Source organism: Typopeltis vanoorti, chromosome 2 (assembly GCF_054136105.1).
Source record: "Typopeltis vanoorti isolate ZY-2024b chromosome 2, IOZ_Tvanoo_1.0, whole genome shotgun sequence".
Lineage (NCBI taxonomy): Eukaryota > Metazoa > Arthropoda > Arachnida > Uropygi > Thelyphonidae > Typopeltis > Typopeltis vanoorti.
Window position 1 is genome coordinate 130,887,784 of NC_143550.1, and position 24,816 is coordinate 130,912,599.

The window sequence follows — 24,816 nt, forward strand, 5'->3', positions numbered from 1 at the left end:
TTTTACTATTTCTTTCAGAATCCAAATAAATCAATGACTCAAGACCAAAATACAAAATAAATACATTTAATATAACAAAAGCAATATATATATACACTTCAAACAAATATTACATAACTAACTACAAATTTAATTGGATCCAAGGCCTTTTTAAAATTAAACTTAAACTTAAGACTAGACTTAACACTTTCATTGCCAAGCTGAAAATTGGAATTTCGTGTGGTAGCCAAATTTTTTTTATTATTTTTATTTAGTTAGCGACGTCAACGCGATAACGCGTGATCGGCCGTTTGGTGAGAACTTGCATCGCGCGATATCGCGTGATTGGCAATGAACATGTTAAACACTTTGCACAATGACAAAATGTTCATTGTCAGTTTCTCTCTCTGTCAAGGCCCTTTTCCGAAGATATATGACGTTATTCTTCATTTTCATAGGATCTTTCTCATCACTCATGTAGCACACATTAATTCTTCCTGACTCAATTCTGTCTTCTTTTTAGTAGTAAATAATAACTAGATCCGGCGTCCTTAATACAGATGAAACTTCCTAATCAGAGTTTTCTCGAACATTACTTTAGAACGTAAATAGCAACTTCTTTTATTCACTAATGTTTATTGACAGTCTTAACTCTTCCACATTAAAAAATTTACAGTTCTACGATTTCCTTCTCGGAATCTACTACAATATTTCCCTTTTATTTATCAATACTTATTCCACATTAAAACTTCATAGTTCCACGATTCCCTTTTCGGAATATACTATTAATTTTCTTCCGACTGTCACATAAAAAACTCAAATTCCTCCAAATCAAAATATCTGCCGGCTTCTGTTCTAATTTCCTTCCGAACGCTCTCCTCGTTTACTCTCCCGTTGCTTCGATATCGAACTCTTTCTGTCAGCTGTCAATCAGACATCAAACTTCTCAGCGAGCATGTGCACTCCGTGAAACTGGCAAGCAAGCACGCAAATTACGTTAGCGACAAAAGAATGTCTTAATAAAACACAAAACTTAATATTTTAAACTACAATAAATTTTGTTTAAAGTAACACAACTATTCAAATCCGGTAAGTATACATAAATTTTTAACTGCTTTACATATCACTTTGACAAAATAATTTCAATAACGGGCACATCGCATGTGCAGACAATGCGTGTTATGAAACTAAAACTAATTAAAAGAAACACACGTATTAACCATAGTGAAAATTATTTAATTGTAAATATTTCATCCAAGTATCTTAAGACATCATCAGTACAGTAGTTTAAACAATAATAGGAATAACATAGTTAGGGCGCATGATTACAATAGAACCTCATTAAACGTGCGTAACGTGTTACAAAAGTTAAAGAAAAAAAAAAAAAAAAACTAATAATAATTATTTTACACAATTTTGTATGACAATTTCCCATACTTTAGGAATAGTAAGAATGTCGTTGCGGTTTAAATTTGGTCTGTGTAGTAGGGCTTCAGAACTTTCTTTATATAAACATTCATGTTTATATCTATGTAAAAGTTTAGACTTTTCCCAATGGATCCTATGGCTTGGATTTTCAATTCCGTGTTGAGAGAGGCCCGATTTCTGCGCTTTAAAAAGACGAATGTGGTCTTGATGTTCCGAGATGCGTTTCTGAACAGACCTACCTGTCTGTCCAAAGTAAGACAATTTGCATGAGCATGGAATCTCATAAACGCCAGGCAACATCAAAGGTGAGAGTTTGTCCTTAGGACAAACATAATCATTACCAGAGCTGATAAAGGAAATATCACTGTGGTTCTTGCCAATTCATATCACCGAAAAATGAATTTACTTCTTCGCGGATTATGATCCTACAAAACGTCAACTCAGAAAATTAAATAAGCTACTTAATGAAACTTCCTCCTTAGATGAAGAAACAATCCAAAAACTTAAGACATACCATGCCAGACCTCCTAGAATTTATGGCATACCTAAGCTACATAAAACTAATGTTCCACTCAGACCCATCGTAGACTGTATCAGCAGTCCAACTTACAAGTTATCAAGATTCTTATCTAACCTTCTCCGTCCTCACATTGGCCACTCAGTCTCTTCAATCAAAAATTCTACAGAGTTTCACTCAAAAATGAAAGACATTCAACTGTCAAAAACTGACTTGTTAATCAGCTTCGAAATTGTCTCCCTCTTCACGAACATTCCCCATAAAGAAACAATAGAATTACTAACTCAAATATTTCTGTCTGATATAGTTGAATTGTTCAAGTTTGTTATTGCATCAGGTTACTTCACCTGGAAAGGTCAATTTTACAAGCAAGAAGAAGTTCTAGAAACAAGTTTGCTAGAAACTAGCAAACTTGTTTCTAGAACACCTTGAGGAATTTTGTATGACAATTTCCCATACTTTAGGAATAGTAAGAACATCGTTGCGGTTTAAATTTGGTCTCTGTAGTAGGGCTTCAGAACTTTCTTTATATAAACGTTCATGTTTATATAAAGATCTATGTAAAAGTTTAGACTTTTCCCAATGGATCGGCTTGGATTTTCAATGCTGTTGAGAGAGGCCCGATTTTTGTGCTTTAAAAAGACGAATGTGGACTTGATGTTCCGAGATGCGTTTCTAAACAGACCTACCTGTCTGTCTAAAGTAAGACAATTTGCAATAGCATGGAATCTCATAAACGCCAGGCAACATCAAAGGTGAGAGTTTGTTCTTAGGAGAAGGTAACAAGTTGTAAATTTGGTTGATAGGTTTGTAAGTAGTGGCAAAATTGTATTTCTTCATAATTTTAGAAAGACGTTTGGAGATGCCTTTGACGTAAGGTATGGGAATCCTTTGGACTTCTTGTCTGGTTTGATGTGTGGGAAAGTGACTGATGATTTTTTGAGTTGTTTTAGAATTATATCCATTTAGGATGGCTGTATTTTTGATTACTTCTAATTCTTGGTTTAGAGATTCTTCAGATGAGCAGAATTTGTGTGCTCTGGAAACTATTGATTTAATAATCCCAGATTTCTGAGATGGATGATGAGCGGAAGAATTGTGAATGTAGCAACCTGAGAATGTAGGTTTGCGAAAGACAGACGTGGCGATGGACCGGTCTTCTTTTTTTTTGAATGTGTAAATCCAGAAAGGAGATACCCTGTGGAGATTCTTTTTCTAGCATAAAGTTGATGCGAGGGCGAAGAAGGTATATTTTGTCTAGAAACAGGTGTAATTCATTTTCGGAATGATCCCAGACTGCAAATACGTCGTCGACATATCTTAACCAAATTTTTGGTCTGGGTTCAAAAGTGAATATTATTATAGTTTTTTTTTTTTTTTTTACTTCTGTAACACGTTACGCACGTTTAATGATATTCTATTGTAATCATGCGCCCTAACTGTATGTTATTCCTATTATTGTTTAAACTACTGTACTCATGATGTCCTAAGATACTTGGATGAAATATTTACAATTAAATAATTTTCACTGTGGTTAATACGTGTGTTTCTTTTAATTATGAACTCACCACAGGTTTCGTTATTTAAAAAAGAAACTAAAACTAATAAACAATACGTAAAAATATTCAGAATTTCAAATTATGATTATTTTTACAAGGCTATACTGATAAGGCCAAAGGAAATCCCAAACGTTCTTTCACCATGTGCTGAATAAAAGTAAGAATAACTATAGAAAGATGACTTGGACAAGTGCTAATGGGAGGAAGGAAACAGTGCAAATAAAATAGTTTAGTTACTGAGTGACCAATTTGAAGGGCATACCATCCAGGTGGAGATATTGCAGGGCAAGATGTGATATTGACTGATGGGAGAACAGAGGCAGATGAATTGCAGGTAGATAATACAGAACCTTAATGCAAATATAGCCATGTGATTAGATGGCATATCAGTGCATGAATTACTAGAATGTATAAGGGAACTGATACTTCCTCTGACCAAGCTGCTTAATTTAAGTTTCAGTTATGGGAAAGTAGTACAAAAGAATGGAAAGAGGGACAAAATAGTTCTGCTGCCTAAAGAAGACTGCAAAACAGAAGTAGCAAATTATAGGCCATTCAGTATCTCAGCAGTTGTATTTAAAATATATGAAAAGTTGAAAGCTGAGTAGAGTCACCACCAAGTTTTCTGTCCTGGAGTGATGAGTTTAGTAGTGATCCTTTAGGATTACTTGGTGAGATTTTGAAAGGCACCCCCAGCACTTTAACAGTGCCTCAATAAAGATCAAGTCTGGATAGCGGCCCTTCCCATACTGCATGGCATTACACACACTGGAAAAGAGCTGTGCTTTGCATTATGAGACATTAAGGCAATTAATGTGAAGTCATTAGCCTCTATATACAAGTAGCCTAGTCATGAAGATACTTCACATGCAAACTTGGTGTATTTATAATAAATTAAAGATGCCAAGAAATTATATTCTCCTTTATCCAAGTGTAAGCAAACAAAGAATGCAACTCGTATATAGAGGCTAATGACTTCACATCACTTGCCTTCCTGGTTTTTCCCTTTCAGTCATTTTCTGACCGTACGTGACTTTGTAGGCATTGCCCACAAAGTATTCTTGACGACGTTTTTACAGGGTAGATCACCATTGCTTTCCCCAACCCCCCAATTTTATCCAGGCTTGGGACTGGTATATGGCTGGGAAGTATTCATGACTGTAATCCATGTGTGTTCACAAGGCCGGTTTGCCTGTTCAGGGGGACGAAAAATCCGAGTTTCTAGGTGAAAAAACCCTACCTCTGTATGAGACTGGTTAACTCACCTTTAGTCGAAAGAGACCAGATAAAGGTTCCTCAAAGCATCTATACTGACTGAGGTACGGAGGCTCCATCATCACTTGCTTTAGTATTCCATAATAGAAAGCACTTCCTTATGGACAGGTATAATGCTATGCATTATGGGAAGGATCTGTTTACACTTGGATAAAGGATAAAACAAGAATATAATTTCTTGAAAAGTTCAGTTTAATTTGCAATCAAGTGAAAAAAAAAACTTTCTACATATACTCATAAGCAATACAAAGTGCAGGCAAGTATGGTGCCAGTATGGTAAGAAAGGCCAAAATCAAAAAGAGCGTGTCCTACAAAATTACACAGGAAAAAATTACACGGCATAAAATTGCACTGCAAAAATTACACGAAGACGAAATTACACAGGGAAGAAATTACACATAGATAAAAATACACTAAGAAAAAAATTAAAAGGAAAAATAGGAAAATATTTACACAAGTAATTTCGAAATTACGAAATTAAGAAATTACACAGGGAAGAAAAAACAAAGAAAAAATTACACATACATAAAAATACGCTAAGAAAAAAATTAAAAGGAAAAAATACACAAGTAAGAAATTACACATAAAATAAAATTTACTAAAAATTGTACAAAATTTATAACCAGCAAGAGGTAAATCACTAGTGCGGATTTGGGCAAGGGGATTAGGGAAGTGGTTGAGAGGATACTCAAAATGATGTAGTGATCAGCTACCCTAATTAGTACTTACCTCAGATTTACAAGGAATAATTTCCTAAGGTAAAACCAATTGACAATTGTTAATCACCATGAACTGCTCAAGAATTTCTAAGAACTGTTTGGGTGAAGGTATATAAGTAAATTTTTGTCTTACATTTTTCAGTTCTAGTTTAGTGACTCGTAATACAACTAGTGTATACCGTGCGAGTTAATAAATTTCGTGATTTTTTAAAATTAATTTTTAATTTACCCATGGCTGATTTTGAGTACGGCGTTAGTAATAAAGGTGGTCAAATTATAATTTACAAAGAATTCGAGTTTGTTCGTCACCGTGAAACTGCTATCGGAACTATTCATTGGCGTCGTGCAAAGTTTAGAACTTTACATTGTCGATCGCTGCTCCATACCAGAGATAACAAGATTATCCGTGAGTCTTCAGAACACTGTCATGTTAATAGGACTTTTGAATCTGAAGCTCATCAACTTGCAAATCAAATGAAAAGAAAAATGTCGAATCCAGGCGCAACGGCTCGTGCAATTATAGCTAACAGTTTAATGACTGTATCAGACGGATTAAAAATGTGCCTACCGAAGAAGCATCTATTTAATCGCCTCCATGACGAGGCGATTAAATAGATCCAAGGCTAAAACAATCGGAAACGTTCCGTCAAATCCAGATAACAAAAATTTTGAAATACCAGAAGTACTCTAAATGGATTATTCATGATTCCGGGGCAGAAGATCCGGAACGTATATTTAAAGTGGTACATTTAAACTGGTTCCAGAAATATATTATCAGTTATACAGTGTCCATGTCCAATATGATTCAGGCGTCGCTTTTCCTTGTCCACTGGCTCTTCTACCAGGGAAAAAGGACGAAATATACGTGAAGATGCAGAACATGTTACTGGAGAAAATTCCTCAAGCTCGACCACGAAAAATTTTGACCCGATTTTGAAACAGCAGCAGTGAATGCTTTCCGTACCGTGTTTGAAAACATCGAAATTGGTGGCTGCTTTTTCCACTTATCACAATCTTTATACGCAAAGTAAATGAATGTAGACTAAAATCTCTATATGAATCCAATCAGTCATTTGCAGTACACATTAAAATGGTACAATCACTTGCACGTTTGCCAGAAGAAGAAGTGTTAGAAACATTTTTAGAAGTTGCTGATCTGTTCTCTAATTTGACAACAAAATACCAATAATATTTTAATCGAATTTAAAGTCAACAGGTAGGTCTTATAAAGTATTACAATATTATCGGAACTCTTATCTGAAAATAAATATAAAATTCATCATAAAAATTTAAAAACTCTACAGTAAAAAACTTCAGTGTGAATATTCAAATTTGTGTAATTTTTTCTTAGTGTATTTTTATCTATATGTAATTTCTTCCTTGTGTAATTTTGGCAGTATAATTTTATCCTGTGTAATTTTAACATGTAACCCAAAAAGAGTGCTATTATTACTATTATTATTATTACCCCAAGACCTCATGGAGTCAAAGACTCATCTGGGAGGTCCTTTTATCACACACACAGCTCATCATACCGTGCCTTGAACACATTCAAACTCCTTGCAGACACCACACTCTCAGGCAAGGCATTCCAATCATTCACAACTCTGCACGAAAAAACCTGCCTCTCACTCCCCTACTCACACCCTCTTTATACAGTTTCCAGGGATGACCTCTGGTTCTCCCCTGATCTCCCACTATTTTCTGTAGAACCTTTCCAGCATTGATCCTATAACAACCCCTTAATAACTTGTAGGCCTCTATCATATCTCCCCTCTTCCTCCTGTCCACCAGACTCTGCAAGTTGCAGAGTCTGGTGGACAGGAGGAAGAGGGGAGATATGTCCACCAGACTCTGCAAGTTGCATCTTCTCAATCTTTCCTCATACATGACATTCCAGAGGTCAGAAACTACCATAGTCAATCGCCTTTGGACCCTTTCCAACATCTCTTCATCCTTCTGAAAACCAGGTAACCAAATCTGAGCACAATAGTCCATGTGTGGCCTAATCAAAGCCTTACCATAGCCTTAAGCCTTTGTATTATCCATATATAGCAAGTAAAACCAAGAATGATTATGGAAGGATAACTTTAATAATCGCTAATAGTAGGAAAGCAACAGAAGCAGAAGAAATAGTTGAGTTTCTAAGTGATCACTTTAAAAAAGCATATGATCCAAATAGAGACTTTGCAGTTGCTGATGTGAAAGAGAGTGATGTCAGAATTGATGTATACAATCTGAAGGTACTCGGTATATTGAAAAATATCAATGTGAACATGGTAAGCAGAACTGGATAGCATTCCAACCTGTAGGCTATGAGAATGTGCAAGAGAATTGGCAATGCCCTTGATGATGTTATTTAATCTAAGTCTAGGTCTGAAAAGTTCTCGGTCTCAACCATAGATGACAAAACTAATGGTACGATTTATTTTTCTAAGTTGGTACATCTGTCATAAGCATCTGTGAAATTGCAAGTCATTCTATCAAGTAGTTTGTTTTATACAGTTGTCTGAAGTAAAAGTGTTTTCTGTATCCCTTGAAATGCATAAAAAAGAGTATTGAGTATTGTATTATAAAATTCTTTGTAAAAGAAGGTTTAATAGCAAAAGAAATTCATTCGAAGTTCATAAAAGTTTATGGGCACTCTTCTTCTTCGTTTTCGACAATTAAGAAATGGGCTGCCAAGATTAAATGTGGCCATACCAGTCTTGAAGATGATCCACATGAATGACATCCAAAAAGTACAACAACTCCAGAAATCATTGATCAAGTGCACGATATGGTATTGGATAACTGGCGGTGTGTGAAATTGCTAAGACTATAGGCATTTCAAAAGAATGTGTAGGATATATTTTGCATGAAAAATTGCAAATGAAAAAGCTTTGCACGCAAGATGGGTGCCATGCTTGCTCATAGCAGATCAAAAACGCACTTGCATGCAAATCTATGAACAGTGCTTGGAGCGTTTTAACAAGAATGAAACTGATTTTGAGCATCGATTTATTACTATGGATGAGACTTGAATTCAGCATTATGCACCAGAATCCAAACAGCAGTCAAAACAGTGGACAGAAGCCGGCTGTTCAGTGCCAAAGAAGACAAAGTCGGTTCCATCAGCAGGAAAGGTCATGGAATGGTGTTTTAAGGTATTTTGTTTATTAATTATCTTGAAAATGGGTAAAACAATAACCGGGGAATATTATTTTGATCTTTTAACCAGATTAGACGAAAAATTTCGTGAGAAAAGACCCAGTTTGCAGAAGAAAAAATTATCTTTCATCAGGACAATGCACCTGCCCACAAAGGTGTTTTGGCAATGGGAAAATTAGGGGATCTGCACCATGAATTGTTAGAACATCCACCCTATTCCCCAGATTTGGCTCCCTCTGATTTCTATCTCTTCCCAAAACTAAAGCTCTTCCTTGCTGGTCAGCATTTTTCTTCGAATCAAGAGGTGATCACAGCTGTAGAGGAGTATTTTGCAGATTTTACTGAGAACCACTACAGGGATGGGATAATGGTAATAGAGCATCGCTGGAATAAATGTATTAGTCTTAAAGGAGATTATGTTGACAAATAAAAATAATTTTGAAATTATAAATTCGTTTTTTCATTGTTAGGCCGAGAACTTTTTCGACCACCCTTGTAAGCTCTGGCAAGGTTCCAAGAGTTGAAAGAAGGATAAGATAGTTCCATTATATAAAGTTGGTTCCAAGACAGAAGCAGCAATTACAGAACCAATTAGCATCTCAGGAATGATAGTTAAAGGTAAAATCCAGGAATAGATGGAGAAGAACTTTGTAAAAGGTAGGTCCTGTGTTAGTAATTTACTCACATTTTACAACAGAGTGACAGCAGAATTAGATAAGGGAAATGGCTATGCCACGATACTGCTGGACTTACAAAGCCATTTGACAGAATACCACATGGAAAACTAGTACATAAGTTAGAGCAATTTGACACAAAAGTGGGAAGGGGAATGGATGACAGACACCAGAGAATGTTGTGTGGTGGAGCAGATGGAATCTAGGAGAATGAGTGTAACTAGTGGAGTGTCTCAAGGCTCTATATTAGGGCTGCTACTGTTTAATTTATACATTAATGATACAGGGAATGACTTTGACATTGAGGGTAAACAATAATGGCTGCCAATTTAAAGTCACAAAATGTAACATTATGTGCATTGGTTGAAGATATTAACTGTATATCAAATTGACTGTTACTGCAGTGGCGCACTCATGATTTAATCTTGGAGGGGGCCCAAGCAGGCTGAGTTGAGTAGACGATTTACGAATACACACTACGCATTGCACACGACCAATGACTGAGCATCTGCAGTGATCGCCAATACATAACAAGTCGTATTGAAATAGAAGACACAACATAAATAAAAAAAAAAATAGAATTTTAATTAGGAAAAGATTTTTGGAAAATTTTCTAGTGTTTATTTCCTTTCTCATTGGGGGGGGGGGGCCTTGGCCCCCTCCCTGGGTGCACCACTGCGTTACTGGATTACAGAAAATTGACAGGCTAGGAATTTGGATTTAATGGTGGACAGAAAGTTGAAGATCAGAGAGCATATTGCAAAAGTTGGAAAAACATGTGAACAATAAATATAAGGAGGTTATTATCATTATTTATAAGGCTATAATTTGGGCTGCATCTTGACTATTGTGCACAGACCTGGTGACCTGGGATTTGGGGGGATGAGGAGGTTGTGATGGAGAGATTCAAAGTTGAGTGATCAAACTGGTGGCAGGTCTGTGAAGTGATCCTGTGAGGACAGATTGAAGATGTGAGGGTTATAAAGTTTACCATACAGGCAGAGGACATGACAGAAACTTAAAAGTTACTAAGGGGGGATTCTATAGGATTAACATAAAAGAAATTTTCCAATACATGTTGAAGACAGAGAGAGAGAGAAAGAAAGAGAGAACTAGGGGGGGGGTTACCCCCAGAAAGTTATATAACAGTGTTTATTATTATTATTATTATTCATGGCCTCCATGGAATCAAAAGACTCATTGTAGGAGGTCCATCTTAAGCGACACAAAATCTAACATATCATTCCTTAAACTCATTCACTGTTCATGTTCTCAGTATCCTATCAGGCAACACATCCCAAAGTCCAACCATCCTCCACTCAAAAAAGCAACTCCTCTCCTTCTTACTCACCACTTGCATTCATAACTTCCTGGGACATCACCACTTCTTCTATCAACTCAACTCTGCAGTCTGCATGTCCTCAGTCTATCCTTATAACTAACATTGTACAGTCCTGATATAAGTTGTTATCTGCCTTTTGCACCCTCTCCAAAGTTAATTTATCCCCTTCAAATTTCAGCAACCAAATCTGAACACAATAATCCAGATGTGGTAGAGAGGAGGAAGAGGGGAGATATGATAGAGACCTACAAGTTGGTAAGGGGTTGTTATAAGATCAATGGAGGAGAAGTTCTACAGAGAATAGTGGGAGATCAGGGGAGAACCAGAGGTCATCCCTGGAAACTGTATAAAGAGGGTGTGAGTAGGGGAGTGAAAGGCAGGTTTCTTTCGTGCAGAGTTGTGAATGATTGGAATGCCTTGCCTGAGAATGTAGTGTCTGCACGGAGTTTGAGTGTGTTTAAGACACGGTATGATGAGATGTGTGTGATAAAACGACCTCCCAGATGAGTCTTCGACTCCATGAGGTCTTGGAGTAATAATAATGTGGTATAATCAGGGTTTTATACAATGGAACCACAACCCTTCTATATCTACTGGTCGTCAGCATCCTTCTTCAGTATAGCAGCAATCCTCAGGGTAACCTTCATCACCTTTGCAATATATCCCCTAAACTTCAAGTTGCTATCAGTCATCACCCCCAAGGTCCTTTGTCTATTCCACTTCCTCTAGTATAGTTCCGACAACAGGGTATACAGCTTCCCATCAACAGATCCCAAATTCAAAACCTTACATTTAGTTGAATTAAACTGACACTCCATTCATTTGCCAATCTGTGCAGCTTTTTCAAATCAATAACTATAGAATAACACATACACCAGAGTAAAAATGAATTTATTATGTAAATATTTCATCTTATGTATTATAAGACATCATCATCAGTACAAACAGCGAACAATAATAAGGAACTAAATAAAAAAACAGTAGAGTGCATGCATTAAATTACAATCCCTCTATGTATACAGTCGTGTGTTCATGGATTAAAACTATTGGGCTGAAAATAATTAAAATTAGTTAAAAATAAAATATAAGTAATTCCAAATTTATTTAATTCAATGGAGGATAAAAATTTCCCAAATCTTTGTTACAGCGAGGCAGTCATTATGACTGAAGTTATGTCAATGAAGAGGGGTTTCATCACTTTCTTTGCATAAATGTTCATATTTATATATGGATCTATACAGCAACTTGGTGTTATCCCTTTGGATTCTGTGGCTAGTGTTTCAATTCACTAGACAGGCCAGATATGTGAGGTGTGATAATCCAGACGTTGTCTTGATGTTTAGAGATGTGTTTATTTACAGATCTTCCTCTTTGTCCATATACCAAGTAGGGTCAATGGTAATTGTCTTGTGGAGAAGGTAGCAGGTTATGAATTTGATTAATGAGTTAATATTTTTTCATAATTTTTGCCACATGTTCAGAGATGCCTTTAATATATGGTATAGGAGTCCTGTGGGCATCTTGTCTGGGTTTCTGTATAGGAGAGTGGTTAATTATTTTTTGGGTTATTCTTGGATTATATCCATTTAGTAAGGCTGTTTCTTTGACAATTTCCGGTTCTTGTTTTAAAGATACTTCAGAAGAACAAATCCTTATTTGCTCTTCATACTAAGGATTTTACGATGTCATATTTTTTAGATGAGGGCTGATATATTGTGGATATAACAACCTAAAAAAGTTGGTTTTCAGTAGACAGACGTGGAAATGGATCCATCCTGTTTACAGTGGATGTATACATCTAGAAAGGAAATGTCATTTAATGATTCTTTATCTAGTGTGAATTTAATACAAAGATGTAGAGTATTGATTTTTTGTAGAAATGAGTGGAGTTCTGGTTCTGTATGACTCCAAACTGCAAAGACGTCATCAACGTACCATAGCCAAATTGTTGGTTTTGGATCATGAGAGAAGATTTTTTTTTCTAAGTGTTCAAGATAAAAGTTAGATAGTTTAGGTGACAAGGGAAGCATACTGCAGTATGCTTCCTTTTGTTTATATATATTTTATCTTTCCATACAAAGTAACCAGATACAATTACAAATTTGAATAAGTCCACTACATCCCATGAAAAGTTTTGGGCTAGAAATTCTATTGTCTCGTTGTGAGGGATATTTGTGAACAAAGAGACAATGATAAAGCTTAACAACATGTCTGTATCTGCCAGTTTAATGTCTTCTATTTTGTAAGAAATTCTATTGAATTTTTTTATCAAAGAAGCTGAGTATACAAGAAAGTCTTATTCAATCCTGCCTCCTGAAGGGCTACCACATCACCACTATTACTAATAACCCCTCCCAGCTTCACATCATTAACAAAAAACTGAATATCCCACTGCAATCCACTGATAATATCACTGATATAAAGGTTAAGCAATACAGCACAACCCTTCTATATCTACTGGTCAGCATCCTTCTTCAGTATTGCCTTTGATGATGTTATTTAATCTAAGTCTAAGCTCTGGCAAGGTTCCAAGAGTTGAAAGAAGGGTAAGATAGTTCCATTATATAAAGGTGGCTACAAGACAGAAGTAGCAATTACAGATCCAATTAGTATCTCAGGAAGGGTAGTTAACCCTTTGACATATAAATTATTTTTAAACTCTAAATTCGTTTGAAATTGATGCGAACTTTGTAACGTCTGCGATACATCAAAATCAATTTTGGTGCAATAAACAAAAAACGTGTCACAGACGTCTTTGTATATTAATGGGTTAAAGTATTGGAAAGGTTAGTTAAAGGTAAAATCCAGGAATGGATGGAGAAGAATACAATACTCTATGGGGAGCAGCATGATTTTGTAAAAGTACTGAACCATGAGGGATCTGTTGGATTCTGAATATATAGAGATTTGAGTAATTAATATTTGCTTCACAATCCATTCAGAATCTGTTGGATTCTGAATATATAGAGATTTGAGTAATTAATATTTGCTTCAGAATCCAACATGATCTTCCATCACATAAGCAAAACTTGTAAATATTATTTAATCTAAATCACTTGTTTATAAATTAATATTCATATAACTACCTTTAAGTTTTATTAAAATTTAATTATCTAATCAAACATATGTATTAATAGTGAAACGACTCTGTATTAAAATATTATTAAGTTTATTTTATTTATTGCTATGTTAATATTATAAGAATTTGTATTCAACATTTTAACTGAGTATTAATTGAAGTGTAAATATTCCTTATTTGTTCCTGTATGTAGAGGTATAACGTTATGCAATGCCTCAGTTTTATTATATTTTGTTTTGGTTGTCATGGAGACGTATGTAAGATAGCTAGCACGAGTTTAGAACAGAGCATGGCAGATTGGTATTGAAAGACTGGAAAGGATTTTAGTAGAAGTAGAGCACGAGAACAATTTCGGCGGGAAGAAGGGATATATAAGTGAAGAACAGAGAAAACGATGGAATTGGAGTGCGAAAACAACGAGTCGGCGAGTCACTCAAGTAACTAATTAAAGTTTACTAGTCGAGGAGCGAGTTGGCTAGTAAGTTGTAGAACAACAAATAAAGCAACAGAAGATAGCAAGGTGACAACTGGATGACTAGCTATACTTTAGTTGGCATTTAAATTCAGGACCGACTTTTCAGGGACACACGGAAACTTGAAGCTTAGCTCGGAGTAACTAAGAGAATAAGTAGAAGCAGCAAGGTTGAATTTAAATGATAGCTGTGTTAAGAGATATAGTGCCTAAAAGATTAATTAAATGCTGGAAGTATAGGCAATTGTGCATAAAAACTTCAAGTTAAAGAATTACTGTGTGTTATCTTAGTTCAAGAGTTATTGGTAGAATATTAAATTGGTCAAGTGATGTCAAAGATAATACAAACCTTTTGATCTGAGCAAGAACGTTTGACTATGTGAATTGTGACCATTAATCATTATAAGATTTGTTTTAATGAGTGTTGTTAATTGTTTTAAGTGTATGCAGTTATAAGAAATGTTCGTATATAAGTAGATGAACAAGGAAGATTACCGGTAAGAATCATCCAACTATTGATATTCCTATTCGGAGATATGTGTGTGTTTCTTCTTAAAATATCCCTACATTAACAGTAACTATTGCGGAGATTAACTGGAGTGTGGATTTAAGAGTGTAAACTTGTGAAGAAGTGTTGCTGCCTTTTTGTAGTATTTGTAACTTAAGTAACTATGAGATATTAATGTAATTGGTTACTAAGGAACTTTATGACATTGAACTTTATCAAATAGTTACTTGTATTTTGTGAAAGCTGTATTTCAGACACAGATTAACCATTGCCTGAAATTATGACTATATTACCAGATGAGCTAAAATGTTTATAATACCTTATTCAGTGATTTAAACTAAAGTGTATAAATTGTAAGCCTAAATTAAATGTTTGTTTTGTTGATCTAAAGTTGTATTTTGCCTGAATCTCTTTTACTGCACCATTCATAAAATATTCGAACCAAAGCGGGCGAATTAAATAAATTAAATAAACTCGGCCTGTATACATAATAATAACACATAAAAAGGAAATAGTTGAGAGTTGGTTTTACTTTAATTCTTTGACTAATTTAGATATAGAGTGGCACAGTCAATAAATACAAATTTTCTCTATATTGGGATTAGAAATCAACTAGCAACTTATTTTTTTGTTTAAGAACATCATTGTGACAAATTGATGGATCCACAGTATAGGTTAAGACGAAATAGGATCCAACAAATCCTACTTGTAACCTTCTGCTTCCTTGATATTGATCCCTCATACACACCTCTGATACCTATCAGACAGCCAATCCCCAATCTAATTCATTATCCTGTAGCCAAATCCACATGCTGTAACTTAAGTATCAACTTATCATGTGGCACCCTGCCTTTGTAAAATAAAAATAAAAATTAAGAAAGGCAATAAAGGCAAGAAGAATGATTGTTATGAGAGATTTTCACTACAGCAAGTATATGCTGGGAAGATGAAAATGCATGTAGTAATAAGGGAATGGAATTTCTAGAATTCTTGAGGGACAAATCTCTTAGGCAACATGTAATAGAAGGAACAAGAGGTTCAAGAATTTTGGATTTGGTCATAGCATCAGAAGAGCTGATAATACTGATAATAACTGAGATGACATCTCTCTCCCCCATTTGGAGAGAGTGACCATGGTTTTGACTTGGAAGATGAATAGACATGCAGGAGTATCAAAAAAATAGGGAACATATGTGGAATTATAAGGCAGGTGATTATAATAGTCTTAGATATCAACTTGGGGCAGTTCCATGGAGGGTGGAATTAGAAGGCCAGGATATCATTAGTGCTTGGGAAATTGTGAAGGAATATTTGTTAGCAGCAATTAGTAAGTTGTATTCTACAAGCGAAGAAGAGGACACAGTTTGGTGTAAAGTGGATGACAAACAATATCAAACAGGAACTACAGGTGAAAAAGAGATTATGGAAGAAATATAAGGAGAAGGGTGGAAAGCAGATGCATGAAGAATATAAGACTCAAGTCAGGAGAATGACTAGTAAGTGAGGAAGGCAAAACTGGAAAATGGGAAGAGATTGGCACTAAGATCCAAAGAAAATCCTAGGAAATTTATTAGCTATGTGGTCAGTAGGAGGAGAAATGACTGTGGAAGAATGACATTCTTCCACAGTCATTCTCCTCAGTACAGAGTGACTGATGCTGAGGATATAGTGGAGTTATTCAATAAACATTTTATTTGAGTATTTCATCCTGGAGAAGTAGGTTTTAATACTAGAGGGATAGGGCAGGTTCGAGGTTTAGAGGAGAGTGTGTTCCAAATACTGAGTACCCTGGATGTCAGTAAAGCTGTGGGACTGGATGGTATTTCACCACGGGTTTTGAGAGAATGTGCTAAAGAACTGACAGCTTCGTTGACCTGGCTTTTCAATGAAAGTCTGGCTACAGGAAAGGTACCCAAGGAATGGAAGGAAGTAAGATAGTGCCATTACATATGGGCGGTAGCAGACTGGAAGTGTCTAATTACAGGACAGTTCATGTGTCATCAGTAGTTGTTAATGTCTTGGAGAAATTAGTGAGGGACCATATACAGCATTGGGCAGATGAGGGTAAGGGTAATGTTATCTGTGAGAAACAACATGGATTTGTTAAGGGGGTGCTCTTGCTTTAGTAATATGATTGCCTTTTATAATAAAGTGACAAGAGCAGTTGATGAGGGAAAGGCATCAAATGCTATAATTTTGTATTTTGCAAAGACATTTGACATGGTGCCACATGATAAGCTGATACTTAAGTTGCAGCATATGGGTTTACATGTCAGGTTAGTCAACTGGATTCAGGATTGGCTTTCTGACAAGTATCAGAGAGTTGTGTATGTGGGGTGGTATCAAGGAGGCAGAAGGTTACAAGTGGGGTCCCGCAGAGCTGAATACTAGGATCTGTATTGTTTAACCTTTATATCAATGACATTGTCAATGGATTGTAGGGGGATATTCAGTTGTTTGCAGATGATTTGAAGCTGGAAAGGGTTATTAGTAATAGTGCAGATGCAGAACAACAGCTATAAATTAAGTTGCAAAACATATTGTTGACATTTGAAGGCATTATGGATGTCAGAGTATTGTTGAGCACACTCATGTGAGTATGATTCCTTGTATGTCAAAGTTGGATAGCTGAAGAGTGACAATCAGATAGGTTATAGCTAAGGTTAGCAATAAGATGGACCAAACTGAGGACAATTTCTGTTGATCCCATAATTCTTCTCTCAAATTCATCACAGCATCATAAGGTTAATACTACTTAATACTTAATATGTCTTAATAATATTTAAGGCAGTGTCTCTGATGAAGTTGTTCAATCTAAGTATTGACACTCACAAAGTTCCAAGGGAGTTGAAAGAGGATAAGATAGTTCCATTACATAAAGGTGGCTCCAAGACAGAAGTAGCAAATTACAGATCAATTAACATCTCAGAAATGGTGGTTAAGGTGGTGGAAAAGTTGGCTAAAAGTAAAATCCAGTAGTGAATGAATAGGAATACAATACTCTATTATGAGCAGCAGGCTCTGTAAAAGGTAAGTCCTGCTTTAGTAATTTACTCATATTTTATAACAGAGAGATAGCAGAATTAGATAATAGAATTGACTACACCATGCTTGATTTTGCAAAGGCATTTGCAGAATACTGCATAGAAAATTATTACATAAGCAGAAGCAAATGGGAATGGATATGAAGCTGGTAGGACAGTGAGTGGCTGACAACCAACAGAGGGTAGTTTATGGTAGTGTGAAATCTAAGAGAAGGAGGGTGACTGGTAGAGTGCCTCAGGGTTCTATACTAGGGCCATTACTCCTTATTTTGTTTATTAATGACATAGAGGAACAACTGATTATTGAACAATTTTTTTTTTGTCCATAAAGGTGATGTAGATATCCTGCAGGATGACTGAAATAAATTGGCATTGTTAGCAAAGTATAATGACTGTCAACTGAATGTTGCAAAATGTAAGATAGTGCACTTTTGGATGAAAATATTACATACTTTGTTTCATACTGATGGTACTGGATTACATGAAATTTATAAGGCTAGGGATCTGGGGATAATGGAAGACAGAGAGTTGAAGTTCAGAAAGCATATTTCAAAAGTTGTCAAAATAGCTCAAAGGATTACTTGGTGAGTAATCTCAAAACATATTAACAAGTAATGATAGGAAGGTTATTCTCCCTCTTTAAAAAGTTATGATTCGACTGCATCTTGACTGCTGTGCACAGATTTGGTTACCTGGTTTTTTTGGGAATCAGGATAAGTGAAATGGATTACCAGAAATAGTTGAGTGCCCTGACAATGCATTTAAGAAGAGGTATGACAAGTAATGGAAGTATAAAGTTTATTGCATGTCCACCCTGGCACCCCCCCCCCAAAGAAAAAGGAAAAAAAAAAACACTAGAAAATTTTCCAAAAATCTTTTTCTAATTAAAATTAATTTTTTATTATTTATATTGTGTCATGTCTTCCATTTTTATACTCACTATGAATTAGCGGCCACATAAGGTGGGAATACCCTATAATTCTCGGGATTCACGGCAGCTGTGAACACAAGGCAGAAGTAGTGCTCGGGCGAACTAAGCACTACTTCATGCCCGAGAAGGGTCAGAGGAGATCATGGTATCATGTATTGGTGATCATTGCAGATGCTCAGTCATAGGTCATAAGCAACGCGTAGTGTGTATTCTCAAATCGTCTACTCAACTCACCCCCCCCCCCAAGAATAAATCCTGAGTGCACCACCGTGTCCACCACAATGTCTTCTGACTCCATGGAGATACTCGTATAATTATAATATATGACACATATTATTTTGTGTTTTCTTAAACTTAAAAATATTTTGATTAGAAAGGGTTTTTTTTTAATAAAAAATATTCTACTTTGTCCAGTCTACACTACTCACCAGAAGACAAAATCAACTTACCATTTTTGAGTGGGCAAGTGTATTTGTCGAACTCTGCATGCAATAATACAGTGATCTCTCAATTACCTGACCTCCAAATAACCAAGCCTTCAAGTAAAAGTAACCCATCCTTATGTTGAGTTAGCATATCACCTGTCTCTCCTGAATTGTACAATGTAATTGCATACTACTGCATCCTCAGTTAAATGACAAAAGCAATAATTCAACATGACTGGATAATTGAAAGATGACTGTTAATTGCTTGAAACTTATTCACTTGTGATGCAATCACTCACAGCTTTTTCTAGCAATGTGTTTCATTCACTTACTGCCCATGCATAAATATATTTCTTACTCTTTTGCTCCTGCTCTTTACCAATGCAACTTCTTTTTCTTTATACATCTTCCACAGATCTCCTCCTCCTCCTCACTCTTTGAAGTATATAATCGTTAACTATCTATGTTACTCCTCTTAATAAGTTATATATGATGTCTTCCTCTTATTCAGTGGTTCCCAATCTTTTTCCATTTGTGTACCCCTTTTAAATCCATTTCTATAAATTGTACTTTGTTTTTAAAATAGCTGTTTTTAAATACTGACATTTATTGTTCCAAAACGATCGTTTTGCATTTTGTTTACTTTACTTGTTTTTCTGCCATTACCGATTATTTTTCGTGTACCCCCGGGGGTACGCGTACCATCGGTTAGGAACCGATGCTCTTATTCATTGAGCCCTATATATCTTTTGGTGGGTGTTAAAACCTGTAAAAATTAACAGGAGGACCAGGAGGTCCTGAAGGTGGCCCAGAGCATGACTGTGCTTGCATATATTTTTATCTTTCTTGGTAGTATTAATATTAGCCGGTATGCTATTCCTGTGGGGAGCTAAAATTTTTTCCAGTGTGGTCATAATTCCCCACCACTCTCCTTAGGCTCTGATCATATTCGATATAATCAGTTTATCATGGTAAACATCCCATACGTGACTCAAATATTACTTACTAGCTGTATTTTTTTCAGCCCTCTTATTAGCGAGAAGCCAAATAACCTCAGCAAAAGCGGGAAGGGAAAAATTAACCATACCTTGAATTATTAATTCAATAATTAAAGTTACAGCAAACGATGCAAGATGTTTATAAATAAATAACAACTCGGATCAGCTATATGTGGATCGAAAATAAGGTAGAAATTTTAATTTCAAGAATAATCTGCTAACCTGGGGGATAATATCTTAAGTATAGTCGTTTTATTTGCATTTCTTATCCTTTTATCACCTCATTATTTTTAAACTTTCCAGCATGAGATTGCAAAAGTAATTTAATTTTTAAAAAAGAAATAAAGTTTTCTTTAACTTTTTTTACTACGCTTTGAAAACTGGATCTTCCTAAACTAACCATTAACTGTGAAACTGCTTAATGGGTTGCTACGGTGACCAAACGGGAATCTGTTCATTGAACGTCATTAAACAAAAATAAAGAAATAGTAAATAAATAGAAATAACAATTTGAGACGTGATTTTTTGAATGTTTGTGAAAAAAAAAAAAAAAACATCAACATGAGTCATCGATGCATACGCTTATTTATTTTTATTATTTTTGTTGTACTTTGTTAAAATTAAAAATAAGTTACTTGCAGTTTGTTGGAAGTTTTTTCGCTTAGTTATACTATAAAACGATACCAAGAAAATATATACTTGGCTTAATCAGTGGCGTAGCTGGGCGGAGGCGGAGGTCCGCCCCGGGTAGCACTTCGAACCTTACCCTATACATAGTTTTCACTTTTTGTAGTATTTTGGTGTGTATTGAGAGGGGCGGTAAAGTCCGCGCGGTTAGCCTAGTGGCTTTGCGTTTCGCAACCATATGCCTGGGGAAGGAGTGTCCCAGGTTCGATTCCCGTCGAAGACGTGAGGAACTTGAGGATCTTCCTCAGGCATAGCCAAGTTAGCCGGTCTTGGGCCCGGGCGGGCAGTAGGGTTTTTACTGCCAGTTTATCTGGCGTTTTTCATCCCGCAAGCAGGCAAACCGGCCCAGTGAACATACGCTTCTACAGCCAAAAAATATACCCCACACACACACTCCTAGCGGCAGACTAGGCGACAAGTCGGTTGGGAGTGGTACTAACAAGAAGTCGCATCTAAGTAACACGCGAACCCTGCATAAGAAGCGGGGATAACGCGTAGTGAAAGAAGATTGAGAGGGGCAGCTAACTCAGGGACCGTCCCAGGCGACAAAAGCTCCAGCAACGCCACTGGGCTTAATCCTTAGTGTAGGCAAACAAAGTTTGAGCCTGAAGTATTTTTCAGGACTGGACAACTCGTATAAAGAAGCTAAGACTTCACATTACTTGCCTTATAAGAGTTTATATATTTCTTTATACGAGTTGCCCAGTCCTGAAAATACTTCAGGCGCAAATTTGTTTGTTTACACTTGGATAAAGGATTAAGACGAGTATATAATTTCTTGGTATCTTTAGTTTATAATATGACCAAATGAAAACACTTCCAATTGATTTCCAAAGTGATTTAATAATAAGGTGTGACACCTTTTGGCAACTCGTATATGGAAATATGACTTCTGCATTACTTCAACTTTAGTATCACCTCTGGGTCTGGCTCCCACTGAAAAGACTCCTAAGGTTAGAAATCGGTTGGAAGCTTGGGTGATGGATAGCAATACTGTAGCCAATGAAGTTTACTTAAGCATGGCTGTTGCTGTTACCCCTCAGATGAAATATGAGCGGTCCTGCTCGGTGGTAGGGTGAGCCTGCCACTGGGTACAGCCAAAGGCTGAGAGTTCTTCTCAGTGACAGGGCGAGCGTGTTACTGAGGGGAACAACACTGAGTTTTTGATCCTTTGGGTCACTCATTGTTGGGTGATCTTGCGAGTTTTTGGAGAGGTAACCCCGCACTTAATACAGGGAAAGCGGTCTGGGTAGTGACCCTTCCTATAATACATAGCACTAAACATGTCTGCAAGGAGATGTGCTTTCCTTAGTATTCTTATGGAATACTAAGGGAAGTGATGCGAAATCTTAGCTTTTTTTATACGAGTTGCCCAGTCCTGAAAATACTTCAGGCGCAAACTTTGTTTGCTTACACTTGGATAAAGGATTAAACCAAGTATATAATTTATTGGTATCTTTAAATTGCTTGCAGTTTATGAGTGATGAGAAATATGGTAGATAAGATGGACTTGTTATAAGAATAATATTTTCGAAGACCTATAACATATCACCTCGTAGTAAATTGTAAAAGCTGAAAGAATTGGGAGTGTCAGATGTATATACATGATTGTTATCTGAATACCAAGAAATGGTATATGAGAGGGCGATAGCAGTAGCGCAGCATCGCATACGACCTATGACTGAGCATCTGCAATGATCACTAATTCATAAGTAGTATAGAAATAGAAGACACGACATAACATAAATAAAAAAATGCATTTTATTAATTAAGAAATGATTTTTGGAAAATTTTCTATTTTTCCCCATTTTTCTTTGGGGAGACAGGGCCCTTTTCGCCTCCCCCTATGGATGTGCCACTGTGCTACAGGGTTCTGTTTTGAATCCCAATGCGTTTTATCTTATTTATTATTATGTGACACCTCCAGGGAGTCCAAAGACTCTTCGAGGGAGAGTGTGCCAACAGCATCGATCGATTGATTCCTTCGAACTACTAACTCCGCTCAAACTTGCTTAACATTTTGCTGCGCCATTAGTAGCACTCTACCAATCGACCAACCTTTGCTGGAATTTATTAAAGATATTTCATATGTATTTACAGCAGGTATTTTATACTTGATAAGAAAATGCAGGATGTTTCAAAAAGAATGACCCGATTCCAAATAATTATATTTACTAATAAAAATGTGGTACAGTTACAAAATAAATTACCAAGTAGGAACTAAGGCCTCAAGTTTTACTCACCACAATTACAAATGCTCAATGTGCCCTTCACCTGCTGCACGGGGTTGCAGAGATATACAATTTTCAAATCGGGACATTCTTTTTGAAACACCCTGTATAATAAAAAATCCGCAAACGCTTTATTTCTGTTTAATCTTTTATCCAAGTGTAACCATACAAAGTTTGTGCACGAAGTATCTTCATGACTAGGCTACTAGCATACAGAGGCTGCTGATTTCACATCAGTTGCCTTAGTGTCCCATAATGCATGGCACACTTCCTTTTGGACGCTGTGTGTTGCATTGTAGGACACTAAGGTAACTAATGCGAAGTCAACAGCCTCTTACAAGTAGTTAGGTGTGAACGTGCTTCACGCGCTAATTTTGTTTACTTCGACTCGGATAAAACATTAAATAACAATATCCACCACTTCGCAACTTTCTTATATAATCTTTCACGATTATGTTAAGGAGGGCAATCACATGCGATGAAAAACATGATCAAGGATTTTTACAGTAATACAAAGAACTGATGAAACATGTGGAATATATTTGCTCAAATTCTGTCGCTTGTTTCCATTGTAATAAGCTAAAAAATGTGAAGAGTTCAAAAATGAGTAATTAAGATGGGATTCTGGAGTTCTGATTATGAGAAGAGGACTACGAAATATCAAAGTGTAAGATTTATTATTTTATTATTATTATTACTTTATTCACATAATTGATACACAGTCAAAACAAGATATCATTTAAGCAACAATTTGATGATACAGAACAATTCAGATTCCTCCCAAGAATCTTAAGAGTAGCGTCGTAAAATATAGACTGTTCCAAGTAATGCCTTTTTATTTTTTATTTATTTATTTATTTATTTTGTAGATTATATGGGGTTACTTCGATGATGTTTAATTGCTGTAAATAGCTGGCCAACTTCTGTAGCCAGATCTCGATATTTAGTAATTTTTTTTCCAGTTCTTTGTTGTTGAAGTTATCACTGGGTACCGCGATATCAATTAACCAAACCTGTCGATGTTCGATAATTGCGATGTCAGGTCTATTGTGTTCCAAATGCCGATCAGTTTTAAATTTCTAAAGTCCAAGATAATTTTTCCTCTTTCGTTTTCCAATACTGTCTCTATTTTATACTGCCACCAGTTATCAGAAGTAGGAACGCCATATTTTTTTGCACACATGTAATGAATTATTTTGTCCACTTGATCGTGGCGGTATTAATAATCAGTTTCAGCTATCTTGCTGCAGGCATTGATTTCATGTTCTACATTCTCATCTTTCTTATTGCATACTCTGCATTTGCTGAGTATGCAATAAGAAAGATGAGAATGATGTTCAAAATTATTGAACATCATTCTCATCTTTATTATTGATGTTCAAAATTTTTGCTTTGATTGCATTAGTTTGTAATGCCTGTTCTTCAGCTGCTAGAATAAATTCTTCTGTTTCTTTTTTAATATATCCATATTGTAGCCATTGCCACATTCAATTTTGTCCTCAGTATCTCGATGAAATTGGCCATGCAAGGGTTTATTTTTCCAGCCCACATATCGGTTATTTTGCTGTTTCTTTTTGTAATCGGATTTTGTTGAAGCATTTGCTCAGAGCTATTGTCGATGTAACTTTTTAAACTAATTTCTTCTTCTTTCACAATCTGTCTCACTTGCAGGAGACCCCATCCACCTATTTTCCTTTGTTGGCTCAACCGGTCAACATCACTTCGTGGATGTAATCCAGTATGCATAGTCATTAATTTCCTAGTTTTGCAGTCCAGTTTGTCCAGGTATTCTTTTGTC

At 36.0% G+C, this 24,816-nt stretch overlaps 1 protein-coding gene across 1 annotated transcript in view; it reads right to left on the reverse strand.

The window, feature by feature from the left end:
* LOC150109432 (uncharacterized) overlaps window positions 1–20,338 on the reverse strand; it is a 334,156-nt gene extending 313,818 nt beyond the window's left edge. The window contains exon 1 of the mRNA XM_090408164.1: window positions 20,323–20,338. The gene's annotated coding sequence lies outside the window, so the exon portion shown is untranslated. The remainder of the gene's footprint in view (window positions 1–20,322) is intronic.
* Window positions 20,339–24,816: the final 4,478 nt, after the last annotated feature.